Genomic DNA, 16,784 nt, shown 5'->3' on the forward strand with positions numbered 1-16,784 from the left:
AATGGCGTGAACCCGGGAGGTGGAGCTTGCGGTGAGCCAAGATCGCGCCACTGCACTCCAGCCTGAGCGACAGAGTGAGACTCCGTCTCAAAAAAAAAAAGGAAAATAAGTTTAATTGGCTCACAGTGCTGCAGGCCATACAAGCATGGCACCAGCATTTCCTCAGCTTCCGGGGAAGCCTCAGGGAGCTATTTACTCATGGCAGAAGGAAAAGTGGGAGCAGCCGTGTCACGTGGCAAAAGCAGGTGCAAGAGAGACAGTGGGGGAGATGCCACACACTGTTAAACAATTCGATCTTGTAAGAATTCACTTACAATACTGATGACAGCACCAAGCTATAGGGGACGCACCTCCATGACTGAAGCACCTCCTACCAGGCCCCACCTTCAACACTGGGGATTACATCTCAGCATGAGATTTAGAGAGGACAAAATCCAAACTGTATCAAACCCCATCATAAGTTGAGGAGCATCTGTTTTTTGGTTTTTATTTTATTTTATTTTATTTATTTGTTATTATTATTATTTTGAAACGGAGTTTCTCTCTTGTTGCCCAGGCTGGAGTGCAATGGCATGATCTCAGCTCACCGCGGACTCCACCTCCCGGGTTCAAGCGATTCCTGCCTCAGCCTCCCGAGTAGCTGGGATTACAGGCATGTGCCACCACCCCAGCTAATTTTGTACTTTTAGTAGAGATGGGGTTTCTCCATGTTGGTCAGGCTGGTCTTGAACTCCCAACCTCAGGTGATCCTCCCACCTCGGCCTCCCAAAGTGCTGGGAATGCAGGCATGAGCCACCGTGCCCGGCCAAGGAGCATCTGTATTTTAAAGACATTCATAACAATGTCTGTCTCTGTAGTTATGCAATCAACTGGATCTCTTATTTTAAGTTCATTTGTTTACATTTTAATTTTACGTTTAATTTTATATTATGAGTTTTTTTTGTTTTTTTTTTTTTTGAGATGGAGTATTGCTCTTCTTGCCCAGGCTGGAGTGCAATGGTATGTTCTCAGCTCACTGCAACGTCTGCCTCCCAGGTTCAAGCTATACTCCTGCCTCAGCTTTCCGAGTAGCTGGGATTATAGGCATGCACAACCACGCCCAGCTAATTTTGTGTTTTTGTAGAGACGGGGTTTCATCATGTTGGTCAGGCTGGTCTCAAACTCCTGACCTCAGGTGATCCATTTGCCTCGGCCTCCCAAAATGCTGGAATTACAGGCGTGAGCCACCATGTTATGATTATTTTTAAAAATTTATATGCTTCCAAAATCAAATATATAAACAAAATGTGTTTGAAGAAATTAGCTTCTCTGTCTTCACTGTTCTCTTCCTCCCTATAGGTAATCTATTTTTAAAATTTTAATAGTTTGTCCTTCCATTTTATTGTTAATTTAAAATCACTTCACTAAGCAATTTAAAATAAAATAAATCACTTTGGTAATAAGAATACTTGTTTTTCTTTCGAGACGGAGTTTTGCTCTTGTTGCCCAGGCTGGAGTGCAATGGCACTATCTCGGCTCACTGCAACCTCCACCTCCTGGGTTCAAGCAATTCTCCTGCCTCAGCCTCCTGAGTAGCTAGGATTACAGGCATGTGCCACCACGCCCAGCTAATTTTGTATTTTTAGTAGAGACGGGGTTTCTCCATGTTGATCATGGCTGGTCTCGAACTCCTGACTTCAGGTGATCCACCCGCCTCGGCCTCCCAAAGTGCTGGGATTACAGGTGTGAGCCACTGCACCCGGCGGTAATAAGAATAATTTTGTTAAGCCTTACATTTGCCTAGAATTTTACAATCTACAGAAGTCCTCTTCAATTGACAATTGCATTGTACAAGAAGCTTCCAGAGGAAAATGTACCACTGAGTCTCTGTATGGACCTATTCTCAAGTGAGATGTGATGCTAAAAGATGCACATTCTCCTCTTCTGAAAATTATGAAGACTTAGGAAATTTGTGCTTTTTTGCCTCCAAGTCATCACATAGGGGTATGCATGCCAATATATTAAGGCGAGCCTACTGAGAAATAAAGGTAGTGCCAGAGGTAGGATAATCAATGCTTCTTTCCAACTGTTATTTGGCTCAGATCCCTATATTCTTTCTTGGTTCCGCTCCAATAGCTAAATTAAATTAATAGGAATATTTTTTTTTTTTTTGAGACGGAGTCTCGCTCTGTTGCCCAGCCTGGAGTGCAGTGGCGCAATCTCGGCTTACTGCAAGCTCCACCTCCTGGGTTCACGCCATTCTCCTCCCTCAGCCTCCCCAGTAGCTGGGACTACAGGTCCCCAGCACAGCACCCGGCTAAGTTTTTTTTGTATTTTTTTAGTAGAGACAGGGTTTCACTGTGGTCTCGATCTCCTGCGTGATCCTCCCACCTCGGCCTCCCAAAGTGCTGGGATTACAGGCTAGAGCCACCACGCCTGGCCAATTTATAGGAATTTTAAATTCACTTCCACAATGCAGTCCATACAATTTGGAAAATGATTGCTTGGTGTTGTAGGGGATATGACAAAAGGCAAAGCCCAATGCTTGACTCTAGAAGCTCAGAATCAAGTGGATTTTTAAAAAGACATTTCAACAATCCAAACATTTTTGTTTATTGAAAACAGCCCTACTTTGCATAGAATTTATTTTCTGGAGAGCTTCATCAAATGGAAGTCTTTGAACCAGGGTTTGAGAATAAATTAAAATGCTGTTGCTTTTTTGTCTTCAGATTAATTGTGGAAAAACTGTCTTCTGACTTTAGGATTGTAACCCTGATTCTAGAAAGAGCTTCAACATTACTATGCAGGGTAAGAGCAATAAGGTAATGTACAGGCAGTCCCTCCAACACAGAATGTTCCTACTGTGAACAGAACCTAGAGGAGAAGAAGCTAAACATACTATCAGAAAGACTTATATTTCCACATAGCAACAACTGTTTTCTCTTTGAGGTTTTTAACTAGACTCCAGAGAACCCCCTATAAAACAAAGATGGTTGAAACAGTTTCATGAATGATTAAAAATAAACAAACTCACTAAATAATTTTTTTATTTCACATTTAACTTCTAAAATATCATAATTAGGAAAGAAACCTAAGAAAAGGCAAAATGATTTCACTTTTTTTTTCAATGTTGTTAACTCTAGCAAGTTAAGGGTGCAAAGATCTGTCATTGTAAAACAGGGTTTATGAATAGGAAGATGTTTGTTTGGTGTTTTTAAAGGAGCTCATTGTAAATATACAGTTAAAATTTATGAAGCAAAATTACGCGACCTTGAAAACATTTACCTTCAAGCTCTATAAACATAAATAGTGATAATACTAATGCTATCACTAAACTACAAAATATATTTTGAGTTTAGTGAATTCTTACCTTGTACAAGACGAGGGGTCAGCAAACTATGGCCTGCAGGCTAAATCCAGCCCACTGTCTGGATTTAGGATCTTAAAAAAGTAATGTTCTCGTTACTATTCAGTCTCTTCGTAGTCAGCTAATTTATTTTTCTTTTTCTGGCAATTTAAAGAGCCTAACTTTCTGGCTAGCTTTTTTTTTTTTTTTTTTTTTTTTTGAGACTGAGTCTCCCTCTGTCACCCAGGCTGGAGTGCAGTGGTGCAATCTCAGCTCCCAGCAACCTCCACCTCCCGGGTTCAGGTGATTCTCCTGCCTCAGCCTCCTGAGTAGCTGGGACTACAGGTGCACACCACCATGCCTGGCTAATTTATTTTTTTATTTTTTATTTTTTTTTAGATGGAGTCTCGCTCTGTTGCCCAGGCTGGAGTGCAGTGGCCCTATCTCAGCTCACTGCAACCTCCATCTCTTGGGTTCAAGCGATTATCCTGCCTTAGCCTCCCAAGTAGCTGGGATTACAGGCACACGCCACTGCCACCATGCCTGGCTAATTTTTGTATTTTTAGTAGAGACGGGGTTTCATCATGTTGGCCAGCCTGGTCTTGAACACCTGACCTCAGGTGATTCATTCACCTCGGCCTCCCAAAGTGCTGAGATTACAGGCGTGAGCCACTGTGCCCAGGCTTTTAAAAATATAGTAGAGCTGGGGTTTCAACACGTTGGTCAGGCTGGTCTCGAACTCTTGACCTCAAGTGATCCGCCCACTCAAAGTGCTGGGATTACAGTCCTGAGCCACTGTGGCTGGCCCTGGCTAACTAACTTTGATATGTATGTAGGACCACATATGCATGGGATCTGGAGTGAGCTTCAGATCCTGCCTATGAATGACTTTACATTTTGAAATGATTGGGGGAAAAAAAATCAAAGGAAGGATAATATTTCATGGCACATGAAAATTATATATGAGATTCAAATATCAGTGTCTGTAAAGTTTAATTGGAACTTTACCATGCCCATTCATTTACCTATTGTCTATTGCTTTTGCACTGTAACAGCAGAATTGAATTGTTGCAGCAGAGACCATATAGCTAACAAATCCTAAGATATTTACTACCTGATCCTTTACAGAAAATGTTTTCCAACCCCTGTACAGGGGTGACTGGTGAGTCAAAACAGACAAGATCCCTTGCTTCGTAGAATTTACCAACAAGACATTATCTCACTTTGACCAGACGCGGTGGCTCACGCCTGTAATCCCAGCACTTCGGGAGGCCGAGGTGGGCGGATCCCCTGAGGTCAGGAGTTCGAGACCAGCCTGGTTAACATGGTGAAACCCTATCTCTACTGAAAATACAAAAAAAAAAAAAAAATAGCTGGGCATGATGGCACATGACTGTAATCCCAGCTACTCAGGAGGCTGAGGCAGGAGAATCACTTGAACCTGGCGGGTGGAGGTTGCAGTGAGCCAAGATCAAGCCACTGCACTCCAACCTGGGCAACAAGAGCGAAAACTGCCTCACAAAAAAAAAAAAGACATTATTTCACTTAAATCTCATAACAAATCTGGAGGTGAAGGTACAATTTTATTATTATCTTCGTGAGGCAATTGAGGCATGTCATTATTATACCCACAGGCAACTGAGGTATGGAGAGGTTAAAAATCTAGTCAAAATCCACACAGATCACTGAGGGAGGCAGGATCCACAGCTCACTCCAGACCCCACGCATATGTATTCCCACTGATCAGCATTAGCCAGCTAGGAAGTTAAGCTCTTTAAATTGCCAAAGGAAAAAAATAGATGCTGACTATGAAGAAAGTGAAATAGTAATAAAGATGTTATGATTTTTCTGACAGTTTTCATTTACAGAAAAATGGAGCAGAGACTACAGAGAGTGCCAATATGTGACCCCAATCTCTGCACACAGTTGCCCCTTTTAGTAATATTTTACATTAATATAGTACTTTTTGTCATGTGTGTCCGTGTGAAGAGACCACCAAACAGGCTTTGTGTCAGCAATAAAGCTTTTTAATCACCTGGGTGCAGGCAGGCTGTGTCTGAAAAGAGTCAGCAAAGGGATATGGGGTGGGGCAGTTTTATAGGATTTGGGTAGGTAGTGGAAAATTACAGTCAAAGGGGGTTATTCTCTGGCTGGCATGGGCGGGGGTCACAAGGTGCTCAGTGGGGGAGCTTCTGAGCCAGGAGAAGGAATTTCACAAGGTAATGTCATCAGTTAAGGCAGGAATCAGCCATTTTCACTTCTTTTGTGATTCTTCACTTGCTTCAGGCCATCTGGATGTATACATGCAGGTCACAGGGGATATGATGGCTTAGCTTGGGCTCAGAGGCCTGACATTCCTGTCTTCTTATATCAATAAGAAAAATAAAACAACATAGTGTTGAAGTGTTGGGGCAGCGAAAATTTTGGGGAGTGGTATGGAGAGATAATGGGAGATGTTTCTCAGGGCTGCTTCGAGCAGGATTGGGGGTGACGTGGGAACCTAGAGTGGGAGAGATTAAGCTGAAGGAAGCTTTTGTGATAAGGGGTGATATTGTGGGGTTGTTAAAAGAAGCATTTGTCATATAGAATGATTGGTGATGGCTTGGATGCAGTTTTATATGAATTGAGAAACTAAATGGAAGACACAAGGTCTGAATAAGAGAAGGAGAAAAACAGGTATTAGAGGACTAAGAATTAGGAGGACCCAGGACATCCAATTAGAGAGTGTCCAAGGGGGTTCAGCGTAATTACTTGTTTAATTGGTGACTTTTTGGGCTTATCCTTGACAGAGTCCTCCTTTTTAAGTTGGAGGCTGAACTTGGTGAGGTGTGTTTTTAAAGACCATTAGTCCATTCTACCTTTTCTGAAGATTGAGGACGGTAAGGGGTATGAAGTTTCCACTGAATACCAAGAGCCTGAAAAACTGCTTGGGTGATTTGACTAATAAAGGCCGGTCTGTTATCGGACTGTATAGAGGTGGGAAGGCCAAACCTAGGAATTGTGTCTTACAGAAGGGGAGAAATGACCATGGTGGACTTTTCAGACCCTTTGGGAAAGGCCTCTACCATCCAGTGAAAATGTCTACTAGACCAAGAGGTATTTTCGTTTCCTGACTTGGGGCATGTGAGTAAAGTCAATTTGCCAGTCCTGGGCAGGGGCAAATCCCTGAGCTTGATGTGTAGGGAAGGGAGGGGGCCTGAACAATCCCTGAGGAGTAGTAGAATAGCAGATGGAACACTGAGAAGTGATTTCCTTGAGGATAGATTTCCACGATGGAAAGGAAATGAGAGGTTCTAAGAGGTGGGCTAGCAGCTTGTAACCTACATGGAAGAGATTATGAAATGATGACAGAATAGAATGGGCCTGTGAGGCTGGAAGGAGATATTTTCCTTGGTCCAAGAACCATTTGCCTTGTGTGGGAAGAGATTGATAGGTGGAAGTTTCAGTGGGGGAGTAGGTGGGAGTGACCAGCTGAGAAGGAGAAAAACTGCCATAAGGGATAGAAGTTGGAACCTAGTTGCCTTTTTAGCTACCTTATCAGCCTAAGTGTTGCCCTGAGCGATGGAATCTGATGCCTTTTGATGGCCCTTGCAGTGAATGACTCCAGCTTCCTTTGGAAGTAAAGCGGCCTTGAGAAGAGTTCTTATTAAAGAGGCATTAATGATGGAGGATGTCAGGCCTCTGAGCCCAAGCTAAGCCATCATGTCCCCCGTGACCTGCACGTATACATCCAGATGGCCTGAAGCAAATGAAGAATCACAAAAGAAGTGAAAATGGTCGGTTCCTGCCTTAACTGATGACATTCCGTTTGACATTGTGATTTGTTCCTGCCCCACCTTAACTGAGTGATTAACCTTGTGAATTTCCTTCTCCTGGCTCAGAAGCTCCCCCACTGAGCATCTTGTGACCCCTGCACCTGCCCGCAAGAGAACAACCCCCTTTGACTGTAATTTTCCACTACCCACCCAAATCCTATAAAACGGCCCCACCCCATCTCCCTTTACTGACTCTTTTCAGATTCAGCCCTCCTGCACCCAAGTGAAATAAACAGCCTTGGTACTCACACAAAGCCTGTTTGGTGGTCTCTTGACACAGATGTGCATGACATTTGGTGCCGAAACCCAGGACAGGAGGACTCCTTCAGGAGACCATCACCTGTCCTCGCCATCACCCTGTGAGGAGATCCACCTACGACCTCGGATCCTCAGACCAACCAGCCCAAGGAACATCTCACCAATTTCAAATTGGGTAAGCGGTCTTTTCACTCTCTTCTCCAGTCTCTCTTGCTACCCTTCAATCACCCTCTCTCACTACCCTTTAATCTCCCTGTCCTTCCAATTCCAGTTCTTTTTCCTCTCTAGTAGAGAGAAAGGAGACACATTTTATCTGTGGACCCAAAACTCCGGTGCCAGTCACGGACTTGGGAAGACAGTCTTCCCTTGGTGTTTAATCACTGCGGGGATGCCTGCCTGATTATTCACCCACATTTCACTGGTGTCTGATCACCCCGGGGACATGTGCCTTGGTCATTCACCCACATTCCCTTGGTGGCAAGTCAATTGTGGGGATGCCTGCTTTAGCTGCTCACCTACATTATAGCCCAGGGCTGCTCACCCACTCCCTTCTCCGTGTCAGTATCTTTCTCTTTAAACTTCCCTCCTTCACTATGGGCAAGCTTCCGCCCTCCATTCCCCCTTCTTCTCCCTTAGCCTGTGTTCTCAAAATCTTAAAACCTCTTCAACTCTCGCCTGACTGAAAACCTAATAGTCTTATTTTCTTCTGCAACACCTCTTGGCCCCAATACAAACTTGATAATTGTTCTAAATAGCCAGAAAACGACACTTTTGATTTCTTCATTTCACAAGACTTGGATGATTTTTGTCAAAAAATGGGCAAATGGGTCTGATGTGCCTGACTTCCAGGCATTCTTTTACACATTGGTCTCTGCTCCAATGTGACTCATCCCAAATCTTTCTTTTTTCTCGCCTGTCTGTTCCTTCTCTCTCCACCCCAAGCTCTGAGTCCTTTGAATCCTCCTTTCCTACAGACCCATCTGACCTCTCCTCACCAGGCCAAGCCAGGTCCCAATTCTTTCTCAACCTCTGCTCCCCCACCCTATAATCTTTCTATCACCTCCCCTCCTCACACCTGGTCTGGCTTACACTTTCATTCCGTGACTAGTCCTCTCCCTCCTGCCCAACAATTTCCTCTTAAAAAGGTGGCTGGAGCTGAAGGCATAGTCAAGGTTAATGCTCCTTTTTCTGTATCTGACCTTTCCCGAATCAGTTAGCATTTAGGCTCTTTTTCATCAAATATAAAAACCCAGCCCAGTCCATGGCCCGTTTGGCAACAACCTTTAGACATTTTACCGCCCTAGACCCATAGGGGCAGGAAGGCTGTCTTATTCTCAATACGCATTTTATTACCCAACCCACTCCCGACATTAAAAAAAGCTCCAGAAATTAGATTCTGGCCCTCAAACCCCACAACAGGACTTAATTAACCCCGCCTTCAAGGTGTACAATAATAGAATAGAGGCAGCCAAGTAGCTATTTCTGAGTTACAATTCCTTGCTTCCACTGTGAGACAAATCCCAGCCACATCTCCAGCGCACAAGAACTCCAAACGCCTGAACTTCAGTGGCCAGGCGTTCCTCCAGGACCACCTGCCCCAGGATCTTGCTTCAAGTGCTGGAAATCTGGCCACTGGGCCAAGGAATGCCTGCAGCCCAGTATTCCTCCTAAACCATGTCCCATCTCTGCGGGACCCCACTGGAAATCGGACTGTCCAACTCACCTGGCAGCCACTCCCAGAGCCCCTGGAACTCTGGCCCAAGGCTCTCTGACTGACTCCTTCCCAGATCTTCTCGGCTTAGTGGCTGAAGACTGATGCAGGCCAATCTCCTCAGAAGCCGCCTAGACCATCACAGATGCTGAGCTTCAGGTAACTCTCACAGTGGAGGGTAAGTCTGTCCCCTTCTTAATCAATATGGAGGCTACCCACTCCACATTACCTTCTTTTCAAGGGCCTGTTTCCTTTGCCTCCATAACTGTTGTGGGCATTGATGGCCAGGCTTCTAGACCCCTTAAAACTCCCCTACTCTGGTGCCAAATTGGACAGCATTCTTTTAGGCAATCTTTTTTAGTTATCCTCACCTGCCTAGTTCCCTTATTAGGCTGAGACATTTAAACCAAATTATGTGCTTCCCTCACTATTCCTAGGCTACAGCCACACCTCATTGCCGCCCTTTCCCCAGTTCAAAGCCTCCTTCGCATCCTCCTCTCATATCCCCCGACCTTAACCCACAAGTATGGGGTATGTCTACTCCCTCCTTGACGACCGATCATGCACCCCTTACCATCCCATTAAAACCTAATCATCCTTACCCAACTAAGCACCAATGTCCATCCCACAGCACACTTTAAATAGATTAAAGCCTGTTATCACTCGCCTGTTACAGCATGGCCTTTTAAAGCCTATAAACTCTTCTTACAATTGCCCCATTTTACCTGTACAACAACCAGACAAGGCTTACAGGTTAGTTCAGGATCTGTGCCTTAACAAGCAAATTGTTTTGCCTATCCAACCTGTGGTGCCAAACCCATATACTCTCCTATCCTCAATACCTCCCTCCGCAACCCCTCAATAACCCATTATTTGGTTCTGAATCTCAAACATGCTTTCTTTACTATTCCTTTGCACCCTTCATCCCAGCCTCTCTTTGCTTTCACTTGGGCTGACCCTGACACCCATCAGCCTCAACAACTTACCTGGGCTATACTGCCACAAGCCTTCACAGACAGCCCCTATTACTTCAATAAAGCCCAAATTTCTTCCGCATCTGTTACCTATCTTGGCATAATTCTTCATGAAAACACACGTGCTCTCCCTGCTGACTGTGTCCGACTGATCTCTCAAACCTCACCCCCTTCTGCAAAACAACAACTCCTTTCCTTCCTGGGCATGGTAGGATACTTTTGCCTTTAGATACCTGGTTTTGCCATCCTAACAAAACCATTATATAAACTCACAAAACCAAACCTAGCTGACCCCATAGATCCTAAATCCCTTTGCCACTCCTCTTTCCATTCCTTGAAGACAGCTTTAGAGACTGCTCCCACACTAGCTCTCCCTGACTCATCCCAACCCTTTTCATTACACACAGCTGAAGTGCAGGGCTGTGCAGTCGGAATTCTTACACAAGAGCCGGACCACACCCTGTAGCCTTTCTGTCCAAACAGAAAGTGAGATATTCCTTGGGCTGGTTGGTCTGAGGACCTGAGGTCGTAGGTGGATCCCCTCATGGAGTGAGGGCAAGGACAGGTGACCGGTTCCCAAAGGAGTCCTTCTGTCCTGGGTTTTGGCACCAAATGTCAAACATGTCCGTGTGAAGAGACCACCAAACAGGCTATGTGTGAGCAATAAAGTAGGTAGTGAAAAATTACAGTCAAAGGGGGTTGTTCTCTGGTGGGCAGGGCAGGGGTCACAAGGTGCTCAATGGGGGAGCTTCTGAGACAGGAGAAGGAATTTCATGAGGTAATGTCATCAGTTAAGGCAGGAACCAGCCATTTTCACTTTTTTTGTGATTCTTCAGTTGCTTCAAGCCATCTGAATGTAAATGTGCAGGTCACAGGGGGTATGATGGCTTAGCTTGGGCTCAGAGGCCTGACACTTTTGTTACAATTAATGAGCCAATATAATTACTTTATTATTAACCAAAGTCCATACTTTATTCAGATTTTCTTAGTTTTTCTCTAATATCATTTTTTTTTTGTTTGAGACAGAATCTTGCTCTGTTACCCAGGCTGGAGTGCAGTGGTGCAATCTCGGCTCATTGCAACCTCTGCTTCCTGGGTTCCAGCAATTCTCCTGCCTCAGCCTCCCAAGTAGCTGGGACTGAAGGCATGCACCACCATGCCCAGCTAATTTTTTTTTTTTTTTTTAAGTAGAGATGGGGTTTCACCATGTTGGCCAGGTTGGTCTTGAACTCCTGACATCAGGTGATCCACCCACCTCGGCCTCCCAAAGTGCTGTGAATACAGGCGTGAGTCATGCTCCCAGCCTCTAATACCCATTTTCTGTTCCAGAATCTCATCCAGGATACTGCATTACATTTAGTTGTCCTATGTCCTTAGGTTCCTCTTGGCTGTGACAGTTTCTTAGACTTTCCTTGTCTTCAATGATTTTGACAGTTTTGAGGAGTACTCATCAGCTATTTTTTAAAGAATGTTCCTCAATTTAAATTTAAATGGAATGTTTTTATAATGATGAAACTAAGGCTATGGGTGTGGGGGAGGAAGACCACAGAGGTAAAGTGTCATTCTCCTCACATCATGTCAATGGTACAGACTGTCTGTGTGATTTGTGACTGTTGGTGTTGACCTTCATCATCTGGCTGAAGGACGTTTGTCAGGTTTCTCCACTGGGAAGTTACTCTTTTCCCCCTTTTCTATGCTGTATTATTGAAAGGAAGTAAAAATGTGCAGCCCACACTTAAAAGGCAAGAAGTTATGCTCCCTGTCTTTAGAGTGAAGTATCTACTTACGTGATTTTGAATTCTTCTTTACAGGACATTTGTCTTTTCTCTCCCATTTATTAATTTATTCAATCATTTATTTAGATCAGTACGAACTGCTGGGTATTTATTGTACTTGGGTTATAATTCAATACTACTTCTTTTTTTCTCTAATTCTTCCAGCTTTGGCCATTGAGAACTCTTTCAGTTGGCTCCTGGGCCCCTTTGAAATGCCTTTTTTTTTTTTTTTTTTGAGACAGAGTCTCGCTCTGCCACCCAGGCTGGAGTACAGTGGCATGATCTCGGCTCACTGCAACCTCTGCCTCCTAGGTTCAAGCGATTTTCCTGCCTCAGCTTCCCAAGTAGCTGGGATTACAGGTGCATGCCACTACGCCCGGCAATTTTTGTATTTTTTAGTAGAGATAGGGTTTCGTTTGTTCATTTTTGAGAAATTCCTGTTTCTAGCACTACAGGATGCCCTAGGCTCATCATGTGTACATCCTGCCCAGTACTAGAATCAGCCATTTCTCCAAATAGCCCTGGTTTCTTCTACTAGAGAATGGTATTACAATAGAAACCAAGATCTGAATAGTCACTGTGTGCTACCTTGTTTCTTTTTAGGCCCTCTCAGCCGACAGAGCAAAGAAATATATGTGTATATACTAATCTGTATGTGGTAGGCCAAGAACAGCCACCTAAAAGATATCTACCTCAAATTCCTAGGGACCTGTGAATGTTACATTATTTGGAAAAATTGTCTTTGCAGTTGTGATTAAGGATTCATACTCAGCAGCGTTTCCATTTTCCTTCCACTAACTATGTATTGTTGATTATGAATTCAGCAATATATAGTTAGACACAGCCTGTCTGACTTCTCTCCCAACCACAAGAAGGCCAACCCTGTACCTGTGGTCACTGACTAGTTGAACTTCAGTTGCTTGAGCTAGCAGGCTTCCACAAAGATGAATGAACCAGAAAGCTTCTGGGAAAGTAGAGAAATTTTGAAAAATGAGGGAAATGATGTGAGATTAGTGAAAAGTGAGATATGGTAGATCTTTAAAGTCTTGCAGCCAGGGAAAGAGAGAAACCTATGGTAGAGCAAGAAAGTTGAGACCGAGGTGAGATGGAGACCAGCTTCCTTCCCAACTGAGGCTAGCCACCATGGAAGGCTCAACCATCTCAGAAGCAGACTGGTTGACTCCTTGTAGCAAATTCAGTGGCTGACCTTGCCAATGCATAGCTAGAGGACTGCCCCTGATCCCAGTACACTTCTGAAGCCCTGGAGCTCAGATTTTGAAGAGGAAAGTGACAGCAATGTATTTCAGGGCTTCTCAAATTTTAATGTGCATATAAATCACTTGGAAATCTTGTTAAACTACTGATTCTGATTTAGGGATTTTTAATACAAATCTTGATTCTGACTCAGAAGATCTGCAATGGGGATCAAGATTCTGCATTTCTAAAAAGCTCCCAGATGCTGCTGATGCTGCTGGGTCCATGGACCACAACTCGAGTAGCAAGGATGTGTTTGACTGAATTTTAAAATGCATAAGAAATCTCAATATTTGACTGAGTTTATCTGGAAATGTCTAGATTAAGTTTTGCCATAGCAGGCAGAAATGGAGACTTGAGATAGAAATTAAGTTCAGTTTTAGAAAAATTTAAAAGTCAAATTTTTATGTACTGATTTTATGACTTGAGACATCTAGGCATATAGTGATCACTATTATCCTTCAGTGTCCAGTTCAAATATATCCTCCTCCTGAAGTCTTTCCGGATATTTCTCTGGTTGGAATTAACTATTTATTATTGAGAACCCATATCTCATGTTTCTTTAAAAGCTCGTTTTTCCATGAATCACAAATATTTACTATAAATGTAGAGATGTGACTGTCTCTTCTTTTTCCCCAAGCATAGTGACTCATAGAAAGTACTTAATAATTGCTTGTTGATGAAAATGCTGATTTTAAAATAGACTGCCTGTAGAATGAGAGTAGTATCTCAAAAGTTAAGTGCATCATGAAATCAAGCAGCTAGCCCAAAAGTATTTGAAAAGACAAAATGAAAACAGTGATTGCTGGCTGGGAACTTCTCTAAGCAACAGAAGGAAATGTTCTCACAGTTTGGGAGACAAGGATAATTCAGCAGAAACAAGTCCAGACTTCTTTAGGTAATTAAGTATTTAACCTTTAAGATTGTTAAAAGACTTTTTATTTACTAAATCTAAAATTAGTAAAATTACAGTAAAGACTGTAAAGCTAATAGTAGTTGTCATGTACAAACTTTAAAAAATATTATCAGCCGGGCACGGTGACTCATGCCTGTAATCCCAGCACTTTGGGAGGCCAAGGTGGGAGGATCACGAGGTCAGAAGTTCAAGACCAGCCTGGCCAACTTGGTGAGACCCCGTCTCTACTGAAAATACAAAAAAATTAGACGGGCATGGCGGCAGGCGCCTGTAATCCCAGCTACTCAGGAGGCTGAGGCAGAGAATTGCTTCAACCCGGGAGGCGGAGGTTGCAGTGAACCAAGATTGCGTCACTGCACTCCGGCCTGGGTGAAAGAGCGAGACAGCATCTTAAAAAAAATAAAAATAATAAAAATAAAAAAATACATATATATATTCGAAATTAGCTTACACCTTAGGAAAAGTTGCCAAGCTTCAGTTTTCTTTTGGTAATGGTATTTTCTTTTTCTTTTTTTTTTTTTTTTGAGACGGAGTCTCGCTGTGTCGCCCAGGCTGTAGTGCAGTGGCACAATCTCGGCTCACTGCAACCTCCGCCTCCCAGGTTTAAGCGATTCTCCTGCCTCAGCTTCCCGAGTAGCTGGGACTACAGATGTATGCCACCACGCCTGGCTAATTGTTGTTGTTGTTTTTGTATTTTTAGTAGAAATGAGGTTTCGCCATCTTAGCCAGGATGGTCTCCATCTCCTGACCTCATGATCCGCCCGCCTCAGCCTCCCAAAGTGCTGGGATTACAGGCGTGAGCCACAGCGCCTGGCTGGTAATGGTATTTTCAAAAATTAGGTACTGTAGAATTCTTTCATACCTGGAAGTTAGGTTCCAATATTAAAAAATATTGAATTTAGTAAAAATTATTCTTAAAAAATCTGTTGACACCAATAAAATATATGTATAAAAATATATATTTGTAATCTGTTTTCTTTCTTGTCAATATGTGTATTTAAATTTTTTTAATTTAAGTCCATGCAGTATGCTAGACCTCCACTCTGGAGAAGTGGGAAAATTCAAATGTTAAAAATAGATTTCATTAATATCTATTTATAATTTTTTCTGGTTTTGTTCAATTAGCAGATAACTGTTACTTATTTGACAAATAAATCTAGCATACAAACAAAGAAGAAAAGCTCTTACGAGTTAGAAAAAAACACTCCTCTATTCCCCCAAATTAAGATCACTTTTGCTGGGGCATGAAAGTAGGTATATCTCCAAGGATCTTAGTCTATAGCAATAATATTTGCACAAATGCATGCCCCCACTTAGAAGGGAGGAATAAAAGACCTCAGAAAATGATCATTAAAAAGCTGGAAACTGTTTTTTGAGCATGAAATCCTGCCATCATGACCACGTTCCTTATATAAAGATGAAATATGAATTTAATGACTTAATAGACTCACCAAAGTGAAGAATAAAATTTCATTTTTCCTTCAAGATTTCATACTATCCACCAGCAAGCATCTGAAGTGTTGCTCAGTCTGCAGTCATTACGGAACAAGTACACCTATCAGACCACAGTCAAGAAGCTGGAGAGGACGGATGCTGTAGCTCATGCCTATAATCCCAGCACTTTGAAAGGCTGAGGCGGGTGGATCACCTGAGGTCAGGAGTTCAAGACCAGCCTGACTAACATGGTGAAACCCTGTCTCTACTAAAAATACAAAAATTAGCCAGACGTGGTGGCGTGCACCTGTAATCCCAGCTACTTGGAAGGCTGAAGCAGGAGAATCACTTGAACCTGGGAGGCAGAGGTTGTGGTGAGCTGAGATCATGCTGTTGCATTCCAGCCTGGGTGACAGAGCAAGACTATCTCAAAAAAAAAAAAAAAAAAAAAGCCTGGAGGGGGCTATCCAATTTTGAGCGAATAGCAAAGCCCATTTTAATCTACTTTAAAGTACAAATGAAAGTATTACTGATATAATGTAGTCCAAACAGGTTCTCTATACCTATGAAAACCTGAGACATTTAAAATGAGGAGTGATCATTCTTTGGGTGTCACTATGTTAGGTATAACTTTTTTGTATTACTGTCAGAGTCTTTCTAAAATTTCCCTGACTACATTCAAGGCTGATGAATTTGTCTAATTTTTTTTCCCCATACATCTTAAAACAGCTGCTTATTTCGGTAATACTTGAGGTCTTTGAACACTGAAAACATCTATACATTAATTTTTTTTTTTTTTTGAGACCGAGTGTCACTCTGTTGCCCAGGCTGGAGTGCAGTGGCGCGATCTCTGCTCACTGCAACCTCTGCCTCCTAGGTTCAAGTGATTCTCCTGCCTCAGCCTCCCAAGTAGCTGTGAGTACAGGCGACCGCCCCACCCCTGGCTAATTTTTGTAATTTTAGTAGAGACGGGGTTTCACCATATTGGCCAGGCTGGTCTCGAACTCCTGACCTTGTGATCCCCCTGCGCCAGCCTCCCAAAGTGCTGGGATTACAAGCTTGAGTCACCACGCCCAGCTATACATTAATTTTTAAAATTTATTTCTGTCTTTCCATCCCCACAACTAAAAGTAGAAATTATTCAATCTTTGTTCTGGATTACAAGGTTTATTACAATTAGAACTTTTCCATTTCTGAGACAATTATGAGTCACCCAGAAACATATATTCATATTTGGTATTCAATGTTTTCAAATTGAATAATTTTAAAATCAGTGTTTGGAACCTATCACTAATTATTGTGCCAATGTTATTTATGCATGT

General features: G+C 42.9%; 1 long non-coding RNA gene across 1 annotated transcript in view; it reads left to right on the forward strand.

The window, feature by feature from the left end:
* Window positions 1-14,978, forward strand: part of LOC129047899 (uncharacterized) — a 31,558-nt gene extending 16,580 nt beyond the window's left edge. The window contains exons 4-7 of the long non-coding RNA XR_008509769.2: window positions 26-6,421; window positions 6,920-7,101; window positions 7,421-9,268; window positions 14,729-14,978. This is a non-coding gene — a long non-coding RNA (uncharacterized LOC129047899). The remainder of the gene's footprint in view (window positions 1-25; window positions 6,422-6,919; window positions 7,102-7,420; window positions 9,269-14,728) is intronic.
* Window positions 14,979-16,784: the final 1,806 nt, after the last annotated feature.

The sequence above is a fragment of the Pongo abelii genome, chromosome 13, assembly GCF_028885655.2.
Source record: "Pongo abelii isolate AG06213 chromosome 13, NHGRI_mPonAbe1-v2.0_pri, whole genome shotgun sequence".
NCBI classification, from domain to species: domain Eukaryota; kingdom Metazoa; phylum Chordata; class Mammalia; order Primates; family Hominidae; genus Pongo; species Pongo abelii.